The following is a 16,454-nucleotide window of genomic DNA, read 5'->3' on the forward strand; positions in this document are numbered from 1 at the left end:
TGTTTACGTTAGTAAGCCCTCTGATGGTTGCCCCAGTCAGCTTGCTTAATGCTAACAGGCAAAATGCTTTTTTTTTTTAGAAACAAAATTCAAAGGTCAGTGTTTGTTTGTGGTTTGAAGACACTGAAATATTTGACTAATTACTCTTTAATGGTGAAAGTGACTCTGTGGTGTAGTGATTAACAGATTTGCCTAACACAAGAGAGATTTCCTATTTGATACGGGGAGGGGACACACACACACACACACACACACACGCACACACACACACACAAAAAAAAAAAAGCTGGTGCATGCCTAGTGCCAGTACCAAGCCCAAATAAATGGGAGGGTTGTGTCAGGAAGGGTATCTTGTGTAAAATCTGTGGCAAATCAAATATCCATCCTCTGCGGCGACCCCTTCATAAATAAGGAAGCCGAAAGTTCCACTTGGTTAATGATGAAAGCTTTAATCCTTCAGATATCAGCTCAAGATGTGGTTGCGGTGACTGCATTTCAATGCTACATTTTAATTCTCTTTTCATCTACATTTTCAGAAACACAAAAAAGGAGAAATTGGTTTATCTATTTAAAGTACCACCAAAAAATAAAAAGAAGAAAAAAACCTAACATCATTGTAATAAAGTAGTCATTCAAAAAAACAATTAATATAGCAACAAGTACATGATTTCATGCTTCATGTGGCTTGAGGAGTTAGTTCTTTCTTGAGGGATTGAAAGCGTGCTGCTCTTTATCTAACAGAAAGAGCTGCACTTGGCTGTTCCCTTTTCTTACTCCTTGGAAATATTTAAAGCTGATCATCTGTCCAAAAAATGACAGAAAACAATGCAGTAATGACAGTTTTGTAACTCTATTTTATGAAAGAGTTTCATCACTAAGCATAGTGAAAAAAAAATTCCTGCATGTAATTTTTATTCAAAAGAAAAGCCTTCCCATCTTTAATATGCCAAATGCTCCTAGTGTGAAATGCTAGCAGTGAATAATCAGTTTTCATCAACAGTAATTTAATAGAGCTCACATATAGCCTCATAATGTTAATGGAGGAATGGCAAGACTCCCCCTGCTAACAGTGACAACTACATGGAGCAGACAGATCACTGCTTTCCTGTGAAGAAAATATGAAAAAACACATGGATACTTATTGCTTTAATTGGTCAAAATTCAAAATGTCACCGAAGCACAAAGCATCTTGGATCCTTCATGGCAAAAAGTCTCCTTCCATTCTGAAAATCTCTGTTGTAATAGTGCAAGATTGAACCACCACATTACATGCAGAGCATGAAGGAGAGTGAGACTAGGCATATGGGATTTGACTGTCAAGGTGATGTCTGTTATTGAATTGCCTGCAAAGCGTAAAATTGATACGCACACACGACTCAAACATGTAAGGGCCCTGCAGTCCAAGGTTACTTACATAATCATGATTTCCAAATAAAAAATGTTGGACTATGGTTCAGGGCTTAGTATTATTATTATAGCTCCAACTATATAAATATTTTTTCTCAATTCAAACATCTTTAACTGGCACTATGAATTTTTAGTAAAATCAGATATTTTAGATATTTAGTTTTATTCAGGTTCTATTTCAGAAAGACAATTTTAAACAGTCTTTGTTAATGCTTGCTGTGTGTCTCTGCCAGCCACTTGAGGCAGGAAAGAGAGGCACACAGAGGGCAACTCATGCAGAAAGGGACTGTGTTGACCTTACACATGGTACCCACAGGGGAGCAAAACACTCTGGCTAAATGAAGGTCCTGTCAGATAGGAATTAAATAGAAATGCGGTAAGCCCTTCACCATCTCAGAATCCCCCTGATCCCTGCTGCAATCAGTGTCTGTTCCTCAGTTCCAGCCCCACACTCATAAACACTCTCACTTACGCTGATGCATTGTACACACAGGCAGATACTGTACCGTCTCTGTTTAAGCAAACATGACAGCTACCTTACCTTTTATTTTTCCTCTTGCTTTGGTGCCTTATGTCAGCAGGTACGCTCTCATTTTGAGAGACAGCAATTCAATTTAGAAAAGGGCACCACTTCATTACTGTACTTGAGCCACACCTCATCTAGAAGCCGGATGTATAATGGATACATATGTCACAGCGTGGATGCACAATTATTGGAACCAAAACGAATCTGAAATAAGGTGAAACTGAACTATGATTGAAAATAGATAGAAACTAATATCCAGGGACATATTTTCTTGCTCAATAAACAAGTCATTTTTGTAGTTGGCACAATAACTAAAATACAATATATGCATAAGCCTCACGTATGCTGAATTCTGTTCTATTAAGGTGATGTTTATATCTGTGTGTACTCTCGGTGATTCTTCTCAAACTCATGGCAGATAGTACAACCTTGAGATTTGAACCTTTAAAGCACTGTTCTCCTGTAGTTAGACCTCTTGAGTAACCACTTAACCTAATATCTTGTCCTTTGGCACCACATGACATTTCAGAGACTGCACCAACACCCAACCAGACTCCAGCTGCAGTAACCCATCATTTCTGCAAACCCTGTCTGACCCGAAGCCACACAACAGCCTTGAGGCAGAAACAGAAACTGTGATTTAAACTATGACAATGGCAGCTATACAAAAAAATGATTTTTTTTTCAAAACATTCATGAAGATCAAATACTGTATAGCCAGCAGAGCAACAGAGTTTTTAGAATGAAGCCGGAGAAAGAAAAGCGTTTTAAATGGCATACACATTTAATGAAATGTGCAGACCCCTCCAGTTTAGACAGTTTGTGGAGTTGTTTACTTTTCTACTAACTACAGCAACTGTTTGTGTGTAGCACACTATGATGTGATTTACATTCAAATACAACACTTGCCTCAAAAGTCTTTTTAACTGGCTTTGCATCATCTTTTTAAAAATCACACCTCTTTCTTGTTTGTGCTGCTGACTTCAGTTGGAAACCTCTTCTTCAGAGATGCTGCCTCTGCATCATGTTGTCTCTCAGAGGTACACTTTATTCAGAATTCATTATTAGCCTAAACTTTATTTTCAAAGTTCCTCTCACTCTCCTGTCTTAACAGATTTCTCTACAGGTATTTATTATTTAGAAAGCAAAATGCAACCATTTCAAAGGTACCTACTGTTAGGTTTGCCTCACTTGCACACAAAAGACTTCGATAATTTGCAGTACGACACCCACTAGACTCCTACTAGGGCTCCTACTTATTAGGTATGCATGATATTTTATTCCTCCCTGAACATAATTGGGGGTTATACATTGAGGTCAATGCACAGCATCTCATTTTTAGTGCAGTAACTAAAGCAATGCGGTTCTTAACTTCTTCAAGTTCACTGTGAACGCTACACATCTGACATGACACGTCATGATCATTGATGCCAGAGGGGCTGATCTGAGTATTTCAGAAACTGCTGATCTACTGGGATTTTCCTGCACAACCATTTCTAGGGTTTACACAGAGTGGTACGAGAAAGAAAATATCCCCTGAGTGGCAGTTCTCTGGGTGAAAATGCCTTGTTGATGCCAGAGGTCAGAGGAGAATGGCCAGACTACTTTGAGCTGATAGGAAGGTAGCAGTAACTCAAATAGCCTCTCATTACAACCAATTCAGTTCCATTTATTTCATTTTGATCATGTAAACAATACACAGAAGTAATTTAGGAAAACATAGAGAGGCAAAAAATACTATACTAAAGCAAAATACACTCTGGTATTGCTCCACTACTCTCGTTCAGTTTACATATCAAAAAGGAGGGGGAAGAAGTACACTATTTAATCCCACCCCTTCTCCATAGATACGTTAATATTTATCCAGCTTCCTTATTGATATAAACCTCAAGATATGCTGAAGATCATCTTTGAATGCACAACACATTAAAATTTAAAGCAGATGGGCTCCAGCAGCAGAAGGCCACACTTGGTGCCACTTCTGTGCGCTAAGAGAAGGAAGCTGAGGCTACAGTTCGCATGTGCCCACCAAAATTGGATAACAGTTGATTGGAAAAATGTTGCCCGCTCTGATAAGTCTCAATGTCTGCTGTGACATATAAATGGTAAGGTCAGAATTTGACATAAACAATGTGGAACAATGGATCCATCCTGCCTTGTATCAACTTTTCAGGCTGCTGCTGGTGGTGTAATTATCCAGAGGATACTTTTGGGAACACTTTTAGTCATATCAAGCACGATTTAAAAGTCAGTAAGCTGAGTATTGTTGCTGACCACATCCATTCCCCATCATCTCAAACTGGTTCCTTGAATATGACAGTGAGTTTACTATATTCAAATGGCCTCCACAGTCAGAAGATCACAATCCAACTGAGTACCTTTGGGATGTGGTTCACATCATGGATATGCAGTCAACAAATCTGCAGCAACTGTGTAATCCTATCATGTTAATATGGACCAAAATCTCTGAGGACTGTTTCCAGCACCTTTTTTGAATCTGTGCAGTTCTGGAGGCAAAAGCGAGTCCTACACAGTACTAGCAAACCTGCCTAATAAAGTGGCCAGATGAATTGTGCAGAGTTAAAGGGATTTCAATTGTCTGTACAGAAGTCTTATTTAAATTCAGCTATATGTTATTTATATAGTACCAGTTCACAACTATAGTCATCTCAAGTCACCTTATACTCTAAGGTAAAGACCCTAGAATAATGTTATGTATTGTTACCAGGCCAACAAGAGGAAGAATCCCACAAACTGTGAGCCACATCCAACTTTTAAAAATAGGAAAACAAGCTTCCATAGTATTAAATCAGATGTTTAAATATCAGTATCGTACTATGTGCACAGTAGTCAGCACAATGCCTGTGACAGTGACACCAACTAGACCAATATGTCACAGTAAATATAAACAAAGAAAAGAAAATATTGAACTGCCTCACAGATATCTGACCATCCATACTTTCATTTATGTGTTCTCCTGCAGCCTAAACATCTATATACATTGATCTGATATATCAGTCTCTGTGGACAGGACATGTCTGGGAAAGAATATCGGACATTTAAACAAGACGTGCAGTGTGCATCCAGAAGCAGCCCACACTCTAAAAAGTGTTTGTGCAGAAAGTTGAAGCCACTTAGAAATGTAAATTGTTTTCACTCAGAATTTTAAGTGACTTCAACTTTTTTTGCACACACACTTTTTATTGTGCATGAGCATTTACTTTAAAATGCTGCCATTCAGGACAGATGCCAGAAAGTGAAAAGGGAATCTGTAATGGCCATTATAACTGGAAACCTATCCCTGATACCCTGACATTTACAAAGCAGAAGATAGATGCTCTTCGTAGCCTCTCGGTCTTTCACTCAGTTTTCCATCTTTCCTAGCACATATACTATATATTTTGTCTTCCTAGAATGGCAAGAATCTTGGATAAAGGCCTTTAAGTACATAGCACACCTACAAATATTCAGTACAGCATTTGTCAGGTTAACCTCTAACATTTACACAAGAAAAAATCAATTCAGTGATTTTTTTTCATGACTGATATGTCATCGCATTTGAAAGAGCAGCTTTAAGGGCAAAACATAGTGTGTCAACTGAGGTTTCAAAACATTCTTAGAAATGTTTTTGAATAATTGGTAGGTATCAACAGATATTTTTAACCCTGTTATTTCCATTTGAATAAAAAATCATAAGTATCTGATTCAGTTACACTGATGTAATCCTGATGAGGTAAAATTTCTATCATATTTATTTATTTATTCACAGTTGAAATCATTTTGCAAATTCTAATCTTTTTTTTTCTCAGAATATGTTGCTGCCTCCATCCAACAGTTTAGTATTCATAGACATTTTTGTCCATAAATGGCCCCAAAAACATTCCAATAATGGATTTAAACTTCTTAGTTTGTAATGTGGTTTAAATAGCATTCTTTCTGTACTGCTAAAAGATTAAAGGAACACTTTTTAAATCAGAATACAGCATCAATTAAATTAAATCAATTAAACTTCTGGGAAACTGATCTGGTCAGTTAAGTAGCAGAGGGGGTTGTTAATCTGTTTTAGCTGCTGCTGGTGTTAATGAAATTAACAGCAGGTGCACCAGAGGGGCAACAATGAAACTGTTTCACTAGTTTTGCATTTGGCAAGGGTCATTGCCGGGCATGAGGTGATACCTGGACCCTACAGCGGTTGCACAGATACTCCAACTCCTCCAAGATGTCACATCAATACATGCCATTGCCAGAAGGTCTGCTGTGTGTCCCAGCACAGTTTCAAGAGCTTGGAGGAGAATCCAGGAGACAGTGAGTTACTTTAGGAGAGCTGGACAGGGCCGTAAAAGGTACTTCACCCATCAGCAGTGCTGGTAGCACAGGATGAGCACTGCCAGAGCCCTACAAAATAACCTCCAGCAGGCCACTAGTGTGAATGTCTCTGACCAAACAACAAGAAACAGACCTCATGAGGGTGGCCTGAAGGCTCAGCATCATCTAGTGGGCTCTATGCTCACTGCCCAATATTGTGGAGACCGACTGGCATTTGCCATGGAGAAGCCGTGGAGAACAAGATGTTCTGGGGAGGCATATCCATGGAGGGATGCACAGACCTCTACAGGCTAGGCAATTTCACTCTGGCTGCCATTAGATAACAGGATGAAAGGTTGCACCTCAGACTGTCCAGGAGCTCAGTGATGCCCTGGTTCAGATCTGGGTGAAGATCCCCCAGGACATCAGTCATCTCATTAGGCGCATACCCTGATATTGTCAGCCATGCATATAGGCATGTCGTGGCCATACAAAATACTGAGTACAACTTTGAGTTGTTGCAATGAAATTTCAGCAAAATGGACAAGCCTGCTGCATCATTTTTTCACTTTGATTTTCAGGGTATCTTTGAATTCAGCCCTCTGTAGGTTGATAATTTTAACTTCTTTTAAACAATGTGGAATTCTTTCATTCCTAACAGTACCTAGTCCACATCAGTATCTAGTATGATTTTTTCCCATTGAGATCAGATGTGTTTTCAAAGTGTTCCTTTAAAATTTTTTGAGCAATGTATACACATATAAACATTGTATACACACACACACACACACACACACATATATATATATATATATATATATATATATATATATATATATATATATATATATATATATATATATATACACTGTACATGCATGCAGGGGTTAAGTTTCTGTTCCTTCCTTTCTCCTTTATTTTCTGTTGTCTCTTTGCCAGTTAGAAATCTTTGATTTCACTTGTTCCTCATTAGTGCTATCTTTGTCAGAAAATGATGCTGGTTATGAAATATGTAGCAGTTCCACTGCAGGCTGAAATTCCACATCAAAATTGAGCAGTTTAGTGCAATAGTCTTCAGCTACCCCTTATTTCTTTACATTTTGTTTCAAAGGATTTCTTGTAATTTATTCAAAGCGCTCTCTCTCTCTTTTTTTTTCTAATACCGTCTGCTTTTTCACTTAATTACAATCTTTGTAGTTGATCATTTTGAGTGGGAGTGATTGTCTAAAGCAGTGGTTCCCAAAGTCAAGAGTGCTGTGGCCCACTTAAAAACCAGAAAATCCCAATTACATTTATATAAATATGTAACTATGCATACTTGTGAGTAATTTCAAACTGAATATCTGTTATTACTGCAACCCAACTGCAGTACCTTTGGCCCACAATTTGGGAACTACTGGTCTAAAACCATCTATAAAACACGATGAAGGCTCTGTTGTGGATTTCAGCCAGAGATGTTGGGGATCTTATCCAAACTGATGGAATTATGAATACAGAAAAGTACTATCACATCTTGATCGACCACACAATACCATCTAGAAAGTGTCTGATTGGCAATGGCTTCACTTTTAAGCATGACAATGATCCCAAACACACTGCCAGTCCACTAAAAGTACAGTGCTCAAAAAATTAAAGGAACACATCAGATCTCAATGGGAAAAAAAATCATGCTGTGATATCTATACTGATATGGACTGGGTAATGTGTTAGAAACAAAGGGATGCCATGTCGTTTGATGGAAATTAAAATTTACAACCAACAGAGGGCTGAATTCAAAGACATGTTGAAAATCAAAGTGAAAAAATGATGCGGCAGGCTAGTCCAGGCATGCCATTGCCTAGCCTGCAGAGGCCTGTTCGCATTACATTCTCCACGGGTTCTCCATGACAAATGCTAATCAGGCTCCATGGTGCCGGGCAGTGAACACACGTCCCACTAGAGGACATCAGGCCCTCAGGCCACCCTCTGTTTCTCCTTGTTTGGTCAGAGACCTTCACACTAGTGGCCTGCTGGAGGTCACTGTGTAGGGCTCTGGCAGCGCTCATTGTGTTCCTCCTTCCACCAGTCCTGCTGAAGGGTTAAGGACCGTCTACAGCCCTGTCCAGCTCTCTTTTTAGCTTTATAGTAGGAATACTGTATTGACCATTTACCACACTAAAGCACTTAAAACATGTTATTCCCCTTTTTAGCTCCAAAAAGAAAGTATATGAATAATGAACTGTTTGAGGGAGGAAGCATATTCTGAGAAAAAAAAAAAGACTAGAATTTTCAAAATTAAGTTATTAAATTATTGAAAGAAGAAGACACAGTGGACCACTATCAGTCATGGACTGTCCATCCCAGAGCCCAGACTTCAACCTTATTGAAGCAGTGTGGGATCATCATCTAGGCAGAAACCTGGAGAACTGTTTCTGAAGACAACTCTTCTCCCTTGGATGCCTGCTTGTCATGCTCCTGGACCGGTGGCCCAGCGTTTTGATTTATTTTGGTGAAGTTCTGTTTTTTTTATATCCCTGGTTGTATTTCTTAGTTTTACTTACTGTTTAGATTCTCAGTTTGCTATAGTTTTTGCTATAGCCTTCTATTTTGGGGTTTAATTTTTGTATTTCATTCTGGTTTCCCTTTGTTCTTGTCTTCCTGTGTCCGTTTTCCTCAGTGTATCTGTGTTTAGTTTCACTTCCTGTTGTTTTCCTGTGTGTTGTGTTTAGTTTTCCATTTAATCATGTATCCTTACGTTCACAATAGCTTTAGAGTTTAGTTCTCCCTGTGTTTTCCCTTAGTGTCTCTCCCTTTTGTGTAGTATCTGTTTTCCTCACTCTGTCTGCCTCCCCATGTGATGTCAAGTTTGCATTTGTTTCCATGTCTTCTCTCTTCCTGTCTTATTTTGCTGGTCTATGTGTGTTGTGTGCTGCTTTGCTTCCCCTTGTCTCGTTTGTGTAATTCTGTCCACCTGTGTCTCATCCTCCTCAGCTGTCTCTCTCTCCCCTGATTACCTGGTGTGTGTGTATTTAAGGTCTCAGTGTTCCTTTGTTCCTTGTTGCATCATCGTCTGTGTTTTCTGCCTGCTGTGTGCGTGTGCGTTCCCTTTTGTTTTCCAAATGTGTCACATTATGGATTAATGCCTGAAATTGGTTTTGGGGAGTTTTGTATTTTGGATATTGTCAAAGTTCCAGCAATAAAGCTGTTGTCAAGTTCCACTCTGTTCTCACGTGTCCTGCATTGGGGTCCAGCCCTGCCTGCCACACAGCCTAACCATGACACTGCTAGGGGGAACCCTTGTTTCTCTTTTCTGAACGGCGTGGTTTCTGTCATGTTTCAGGCCTGCTTCCAGAACAAACTGGCTGGGTGTTAGTGAGGATGATCTCTGCCTATACAGCTTGCTAGGGATACCTTTGGGAAAAACCCAGAACCTATTCTAATGATCGTAAATCCACGTCTTCATTTATGTATATCGAGGTGTCAAAACTCATATTACAGGGGAGGTCATGACAACATTACAAGAAAGCTTGCATAAGAGAATTCAGGCTGTGTTAAAGAATAGGGTTATACATTAGACTAAATCAATGCACCAGTTTCCCATTTTTCTAGCAAAATATAAAGGAAAAAGGGAAGTCTCAAGACTTTTGCATAATACTGTATGTCACCGACTTTAAGTGCTCAAAATAGGCAGAGTGAAAGCAAACTTTATTGTAGGAGTAATAACTATACAGTGCTTCAAAAAAAGCCAAGTTTGCATGGCACTTCTCACTGTTAGATAAGAAGTGCCATGCCAAGTTTGCATGGCACTTCTTATCTAACAATGAGAATGATTTAAGCTAAATGACAAATATCTTTCACATCTTGATCATGATCACATAGAAACTGTATTTGTCTAATACAATATACTTTGACCTAAGGGTAAGCAGTGCAGCTTCATCATTATCATTTCAGTCAAGACCATCATAGTAAAATGAAGACTGTTATTTCCATTTAAAGTCATTCATAATTGGTGCTATGGGTGTGTTTTGAGACCTCTGGACCTTCTATGAGCATACACAGAAAGCTGCAGGAGCAGGTCTCCAGCATGGAACAGAGTAGCCATCATTGAAAACAGACATAACAGTGATTAAGTAAGACACAACCCTAAAGAAGAAGAAGGGGTGGAGGCAGGTTGCACGATAGCTTGCAGAGGCACCAGAAGGCACTCAGCTGAGCCATCAGCTGATGCAAGCTGGCACTGAAATCAGCTGACTTCTGGCATTGTGGCTGGACTTGACTTCTAGGTCAGCCTTTGCAACTGCTATTCTGGATTGGTGTGACATTCTGTCATGACATCACCATCATAACTTGAAATGTCATCAGAACCAATTAATTTGATATCGTTCAATACCAAATTCTCAGAGGTTGCAGTTCTTCCAGCCAATAGCTACAAGTGTTCTAGTCTGTTTTTGGCACATACTCAGAGCAGTAATACTTTCAGAGAATAGGGCCCTTTGTTTTGTGGTGTGTTGCCTGAGGTTTAGTTGAAGCCTGACTTATTTAGATGACGGCTGATGTGTTTTTGGCACTGGTGACTAATTGTCAACTGGACATAGTGCAAAGTGAGAGTGAAAGTGGATTTTGGAAGGTAAAAGCTTCAGTTCAAATACCTTGGTGAAACAGCTGATAAAAGCCCAGGACAAAAAAGGCATCTGTTAAAACCATGAAGTTCTGTTGAAAATGTTCTGAATGTTTTCTGAATATTTTCTAGCCTTTATTTGAACTGAAAATCACGACAGTATTAGCAACAAATAGCCTACTTTGTGGGATCTTCTAGGCAGATTTCATGCTAAATACAATAAGCACTCTTACTAGTGAGATTCCTCTGCAGTAAGAAAACCAATTTCTACCTGGAATTGATCTATAGCATCACACTGGAATTCAAATAATGCCTTAGCAGAATTGATTCATACAGTAAAACCTCAGAGAAACCAGATCAACGATATAACTGATGCTTGCCATGTCTGATACAGCTGCTGAAAAAAAAAAGGATAACTGCATTACAGTTAGGAAACACATGCTGTGTAAATGGCTGCGAGAATTTAACCAAATGAAATTTCCTTTGATCTAAATTCCAAAAGTGGTTCTGTGCACATAGAATAATCTTGTCTTGGCTGATATTAATGTTTTATTAGCTGCCCAAGCTTTGTTCTGACTATGAATGGGCATTATCTTGTCATATGAAAAGAACCACTTCTAATCCCAGAATGGAGTTAGTACCATTGGTATTCATATTGTGAACCTCATATTGCTGTTTAAATAAGTCTTTAGTTTCTCAGTTTTCTCATTCTGGAAAGCCATTTTCATAATAGCAAATAGAGGCACTACCACAAAGGTGGAGAATGTATGGGGTTTGTATTGGGGGAGGAAACTGGCGCTCTTGTGTTTGGGCTGTTAGAATGAATCTGGTTATGTTATGGAGTTATCGTATTCCAGTCCAGATGTTTGAGTAATTAGAGTCAGAGAACTATATGCAATCCCGACAAGGACTGTCAAGTACACACTTAAAAGATACAAAACAGAACTCGACCACCATCCACTTCAGCTTAACCTTTTAAAATGAATGCATCACATTTTCATTTATTCTTATTTTTTTGATTGTGAGGACAAAAACATGTGATCGTGCTATTCTGAAGGCATCTTTAAAGAGTCACAATGTCTTTTGTAAAATTCTGCTTCCATTTTTTGAGATTATTAAACAAAACCTCACATATAACCAAGGCAACATGTATAAACATAAACCACAAGTTTTAAATGATAATCCATATTTTGAATTTAATCACAGACTACCAAACTGCAAACCTACAAATAAGCCAATCACACACACTCATACAGTAGCTACTGCTGCCTGGCACCTGCCCCTTGATCCCAACTCTGCGTATTAGGCTGTTTTTAGGGTTGTTTTGATTTCCTATTCTTCTGCCTTTGTTATACAGACATGACAACCCTTGTTTTCTCATACCTTAGTAAGATTATTGTTCATGAAGCCACTATCTGAAAGACACCAGACAAAAGTCCATAGGAGAGTGGTGAGCTGAATTTTGCCAAAATGCACCTTGACGGTCGCTAAACCTTGTGAGAGAATGCCTTATGGATGAGATAAAACTACAACTGCTTGGAAGCAGTACGGATATGGTAAAAATGGCAGGGAAGCTTTTCTGCTTCAGAGCCAGGGTGACTTACCACATTTTAAGGACATGAATCCTGAAGGTCAATATCATGTTATCAGTCTGTAAGCTGAAGCTAAAGCAGAGTTGTGCAGCAAGGCAATAATCCCAAATATGAGAGTAAGTACACTTCTAAATGGCACAAAAAAAAGGTAAAAACAAAAGTTCTGAACCAAAAGGTCAAAGTTCAGCTCTGAACCACATTCAGATGCTTTGGCGGGATCTCAAAATAACAGTTCATGTTTATATGGACTAAAATTCACAGTAATGTCAGACTGAATTCCAGTTTTGAACAGTGTTCTGTTTAAATTGATCCTGCTATAAGTTACACCGTAGGAACTAATTAAATAAGTAAATACTTAATTAGTACACCCCCCCCCCCCCCCCCCCCCCCCCCCCCCCCCCCCTATACAAACCTCCTATTTTGCTAAGCTTGTGACCACCACTCCACATTTACCAGCTTGTGAGGATGGCTTTGTGTCTCCTCCCAGAATTAAACCAGGGATCCTTTATTACTGGTTTTATGATTATGTAAATTATAAAATAAGCCCTATCTAAATCAAGAAAATGCCAAGGTTTCTTCTGCATCAAAGTAATTCATATATGGTGGACACTGCATCCAATGGCACAGTTTCTAATAGACAGTAATGTGCTTGGTTAAGGATAAAAATTTGACTTCCTTACATATATGTTCATATGTGAACAATATAGTATATGCAGGGTGGTTAGATATGCAGTCATCTATTCCAGGTAGTTATATTTTATGTCTACTTTCTGTAAAAAAAAAAAATTTAGAGACAAGCAATTGAAAGGATTCATTTAAAATCATGTTTATTCAGTGATGTAAGCTGAAAGAGCATCTCAATTCATGCAGACTGCCGTGCAGCTGAGACAGTGGGTTCAAAGTTATGTTTTATATAGAGCCACAATAGCCACATTTATGCAAACTACTATATGCTAAAATAAAACCAAACGACAACGTGCAGGGCTGAAAAATGAAGCCAGTGCAGAAGGGCAAAAAAAACAGTTCCTCAAACCACTTATTCAATTTTCATACCGTCTATAGAAGATGGACATAGCCTCCAGGGAAGAGCACAAATCTGCATTCGTTTTAATGGCCAGTAGGGATGAAACTCCTCTTTTTGTCATGGTCCGGGTCCTGTGGACCCCATGTTTTTGTTTTGCTTTTTTTTTGTCTGTTCTGTTCTGGGTTTCTTTTGTTTGTGGGGTTTAGTTTGCTTTCTATTTCCTTGTGTTTCCTGGTGTCAAGTCTGCGTCTTGGTTCCCCCTTCTGTCTTCCTGTTTTATTTTGATAGTCGTCAGGTCTTTGTCTGTTGTCTTCAGTTTTGTTTCCCCTGGTCTTGTCTTGGTAATCAGCGTCACCTGTGTTCCCACCTGTTTCCTCTCCCCTCATCAGTCCTCCTGTGTATTTAAGTCCAGTGTTTTCAGTGCCTGTTGTTGTGTTGTTGTCTTTGTATGTTCTCCTGCTGTGCGGTCTGTTCTGCCTTTAAGTTAAGTCTGGTATTTTTGCACTGAGTTTTGCCACTAGCTCTGCCTAGTCTGGCTTTTTGTTCAGCACCTGTAAATAAAGTGGAATTACCTTAATTTTTACCTTTGCCTGGTGTGTCCTGCATTGGAGTCCTCTTTCTGCTTGCCACACAGCTGTTACATGACACTTTTTGCTTTTAAAAAAAAGAGAGCCTGGATGTACAGTATAAAAGCCTATCAAAAAAAAAAAAAAAAAAGCTTTGGCTCTGTTGTCTTCGACCTCAATGAAGACATTCTTGATAAGTTTATGGTCTCAGTCACACAGCATGACTTTTATTTTGGAAATCATGACCCCCATGTAGTATGTGTTTACCCTTTTTTCTGACTGATGCCACATGAGTGTCTAGTGTCTCACAAATGGTCAAAATACTCATCTTGAGGCTTCAAGACAGACCTCCCAAAAACATGGTTGCTACACCCACCTTTGATATAAAAATCAGTCCTTATCCACATTATATATTTGTTGTGATTTACAAATTACTTGATTATTTGATTTGCACACACACTATAGTCTCTTGTTTGTTTCTGCCTTGTTTATCTGTAATGCTTGGGAATTTATGGATTTTACTGTGTACCAAAGCATTTAAATCTGTACTGTACAACATGTATTTGTTAAACTCTAAAATGAACTCATCCATAGTCAAGTACAATTCCTTCAGGTTACATATAATAAGCACTCAAGCAGTCAGTTTTCCAGGCCAATTCCCACAGCACCAACAAAGAGTTCGCCAGCTCTGTCACGTCAACGGTCACGGCTTCCGTCCTAATGTAGCCAAATAAAAAGCTTGACTGCTCACCAGTCTGTCCTCAGCACATCCTGTCAATTAAGACTACAAGCCTGAGGGAACTCATGACAAACAAAAGAATCTGTGCTGCTGCTGAACACCAGCTCTTTATGTAGGATCTCAATCAAAATGCACTTTGAATCTCATTTTGGCATCAGTCCTCTCTTTGTTTTTTCTTTGACACAGACAGCCTGGGTCAAAATTTAGTTAATCTTATCGGTGACTAAATGTTCTAATTATCTTCTATTGTACTCACTGCAAAGAGGTTAACAATGTCTGACCTTTCAGAGGGAATGTAATCACATGTAAGAACAAATCAATCAGAATGTGAGAAAGCTTGGGAAAAGTGATGACAGGAATACACTTTAGTGGGTCAAGAGCATATTTTGGGTTTCTCTCCAAAGTCTGTTATCACAATATATTATTTTTACTTATGCATATCACAGTCACAAACACTCAGCCCACATAAAACCTCTGCAAAAGACAGTGTAGCGATGTGAACTCTTTCTAGTGGTATATTGAGCAAAGACAATGAAAACTCTGTTACACAACTGATGCTAAAATTGCAAGTAACACACTCATCTCCCTGAGGTATGCATACTTTCCAGTAAATTCAACACCGCAACAATTGTGTCAGAGTTAGTAGAGTCCTTGAAACAGCTGGATATAAATCCTCATAGGCTTTAAGTGTTAAACGGCTAGCTGTCCAGCACCATCCCACCCCAAATCCACCTCTACTGACTACAACCAAAACACAACATCACACACAAACCAATATGAAACAGTGCATAAAAAACAAACACCTAAATGGCTAAAATTATATTTTAATCAGTATTTTTTTTTCATAACAGTGGCCCATGTTAGAATGTTTATTGACAATAAAGGTTCCTTGTGGTAATTAACCTACAGGTAATTAAAACCTGACTCTGAAGTTCCTCTCAGCTCTGCAGAGTGTTTTAGTATCTTTTATCTCACTGTTTTGTTTTTCTGTCTCACAGCTTCACTGTTATGGTTCACCTTTACCGCTCCCATGGCTGCGTTTTCTACCCGAGCAGGCAGCTGTGTACACATCAGCTAACTGTCTGGACTATTTAGCCGTTAAACCACCTGGTATTTTCTTCAGGAGCTGACTGTGACTAAAGACAGGGCAAAAAGAAGAAGGAATACTGTGATTAAATGTTGCAGGTAACTTGAATCCGGCCTGCAAATGATTTCCAATGTTGCTCTGTAAAAGGATTTTTTTTTTCCTGAAAATAACAGGTTTCTGTCCCATAGATAAAGCGGAAACATCCATTCTAGGGAATATTGTAAAATTACTACTTTTTAACCATCAAAACCATCTACAGTTTACCATCAAAACATATTTCAAAATAGATGTTTTAAACAAAAGTAAATACAACTGAAAAAATATGCATAAACCTATTGCTTCCTAACATGATCCCTTCTGTGCATTAGGTAGTGGTATTAATAAATTTTAATTATTAAATGAACAGCTTCAGCTAAAGTTTAATCCTTATATAAATGGGAGAAGGAATGGGAAATGCCAAGGTTACTTTCTGTGAACTGTGTGTGTGTGTGTGTGTGTGTGTGTGTGTGTGTGTGTGTGTGTGTGTGTGTGTGTGTGTGTGTGTGTGTGTGTGTGTGTGTGTGTGTGTGTGTGTGTGTGTGGAGAGCCTTGTGGAAGTGATATTTAACCAT

Source organism: Archocentrus centrarchus, chromosome 8, assembly GCF_007364275.1.
Source record: "Archocentrus centrarchus isolate MPI-CPG fArcCen1 chromosome 8, fArcCen1, whole genome shotgun sequence".
NCBI classification, from domain to species: Eukaryota; Metazoa; Chordata; class Actinopteri; order Cichliformes; family Cichlidae; genus Archocentrus; species Archocentrus centrarchus.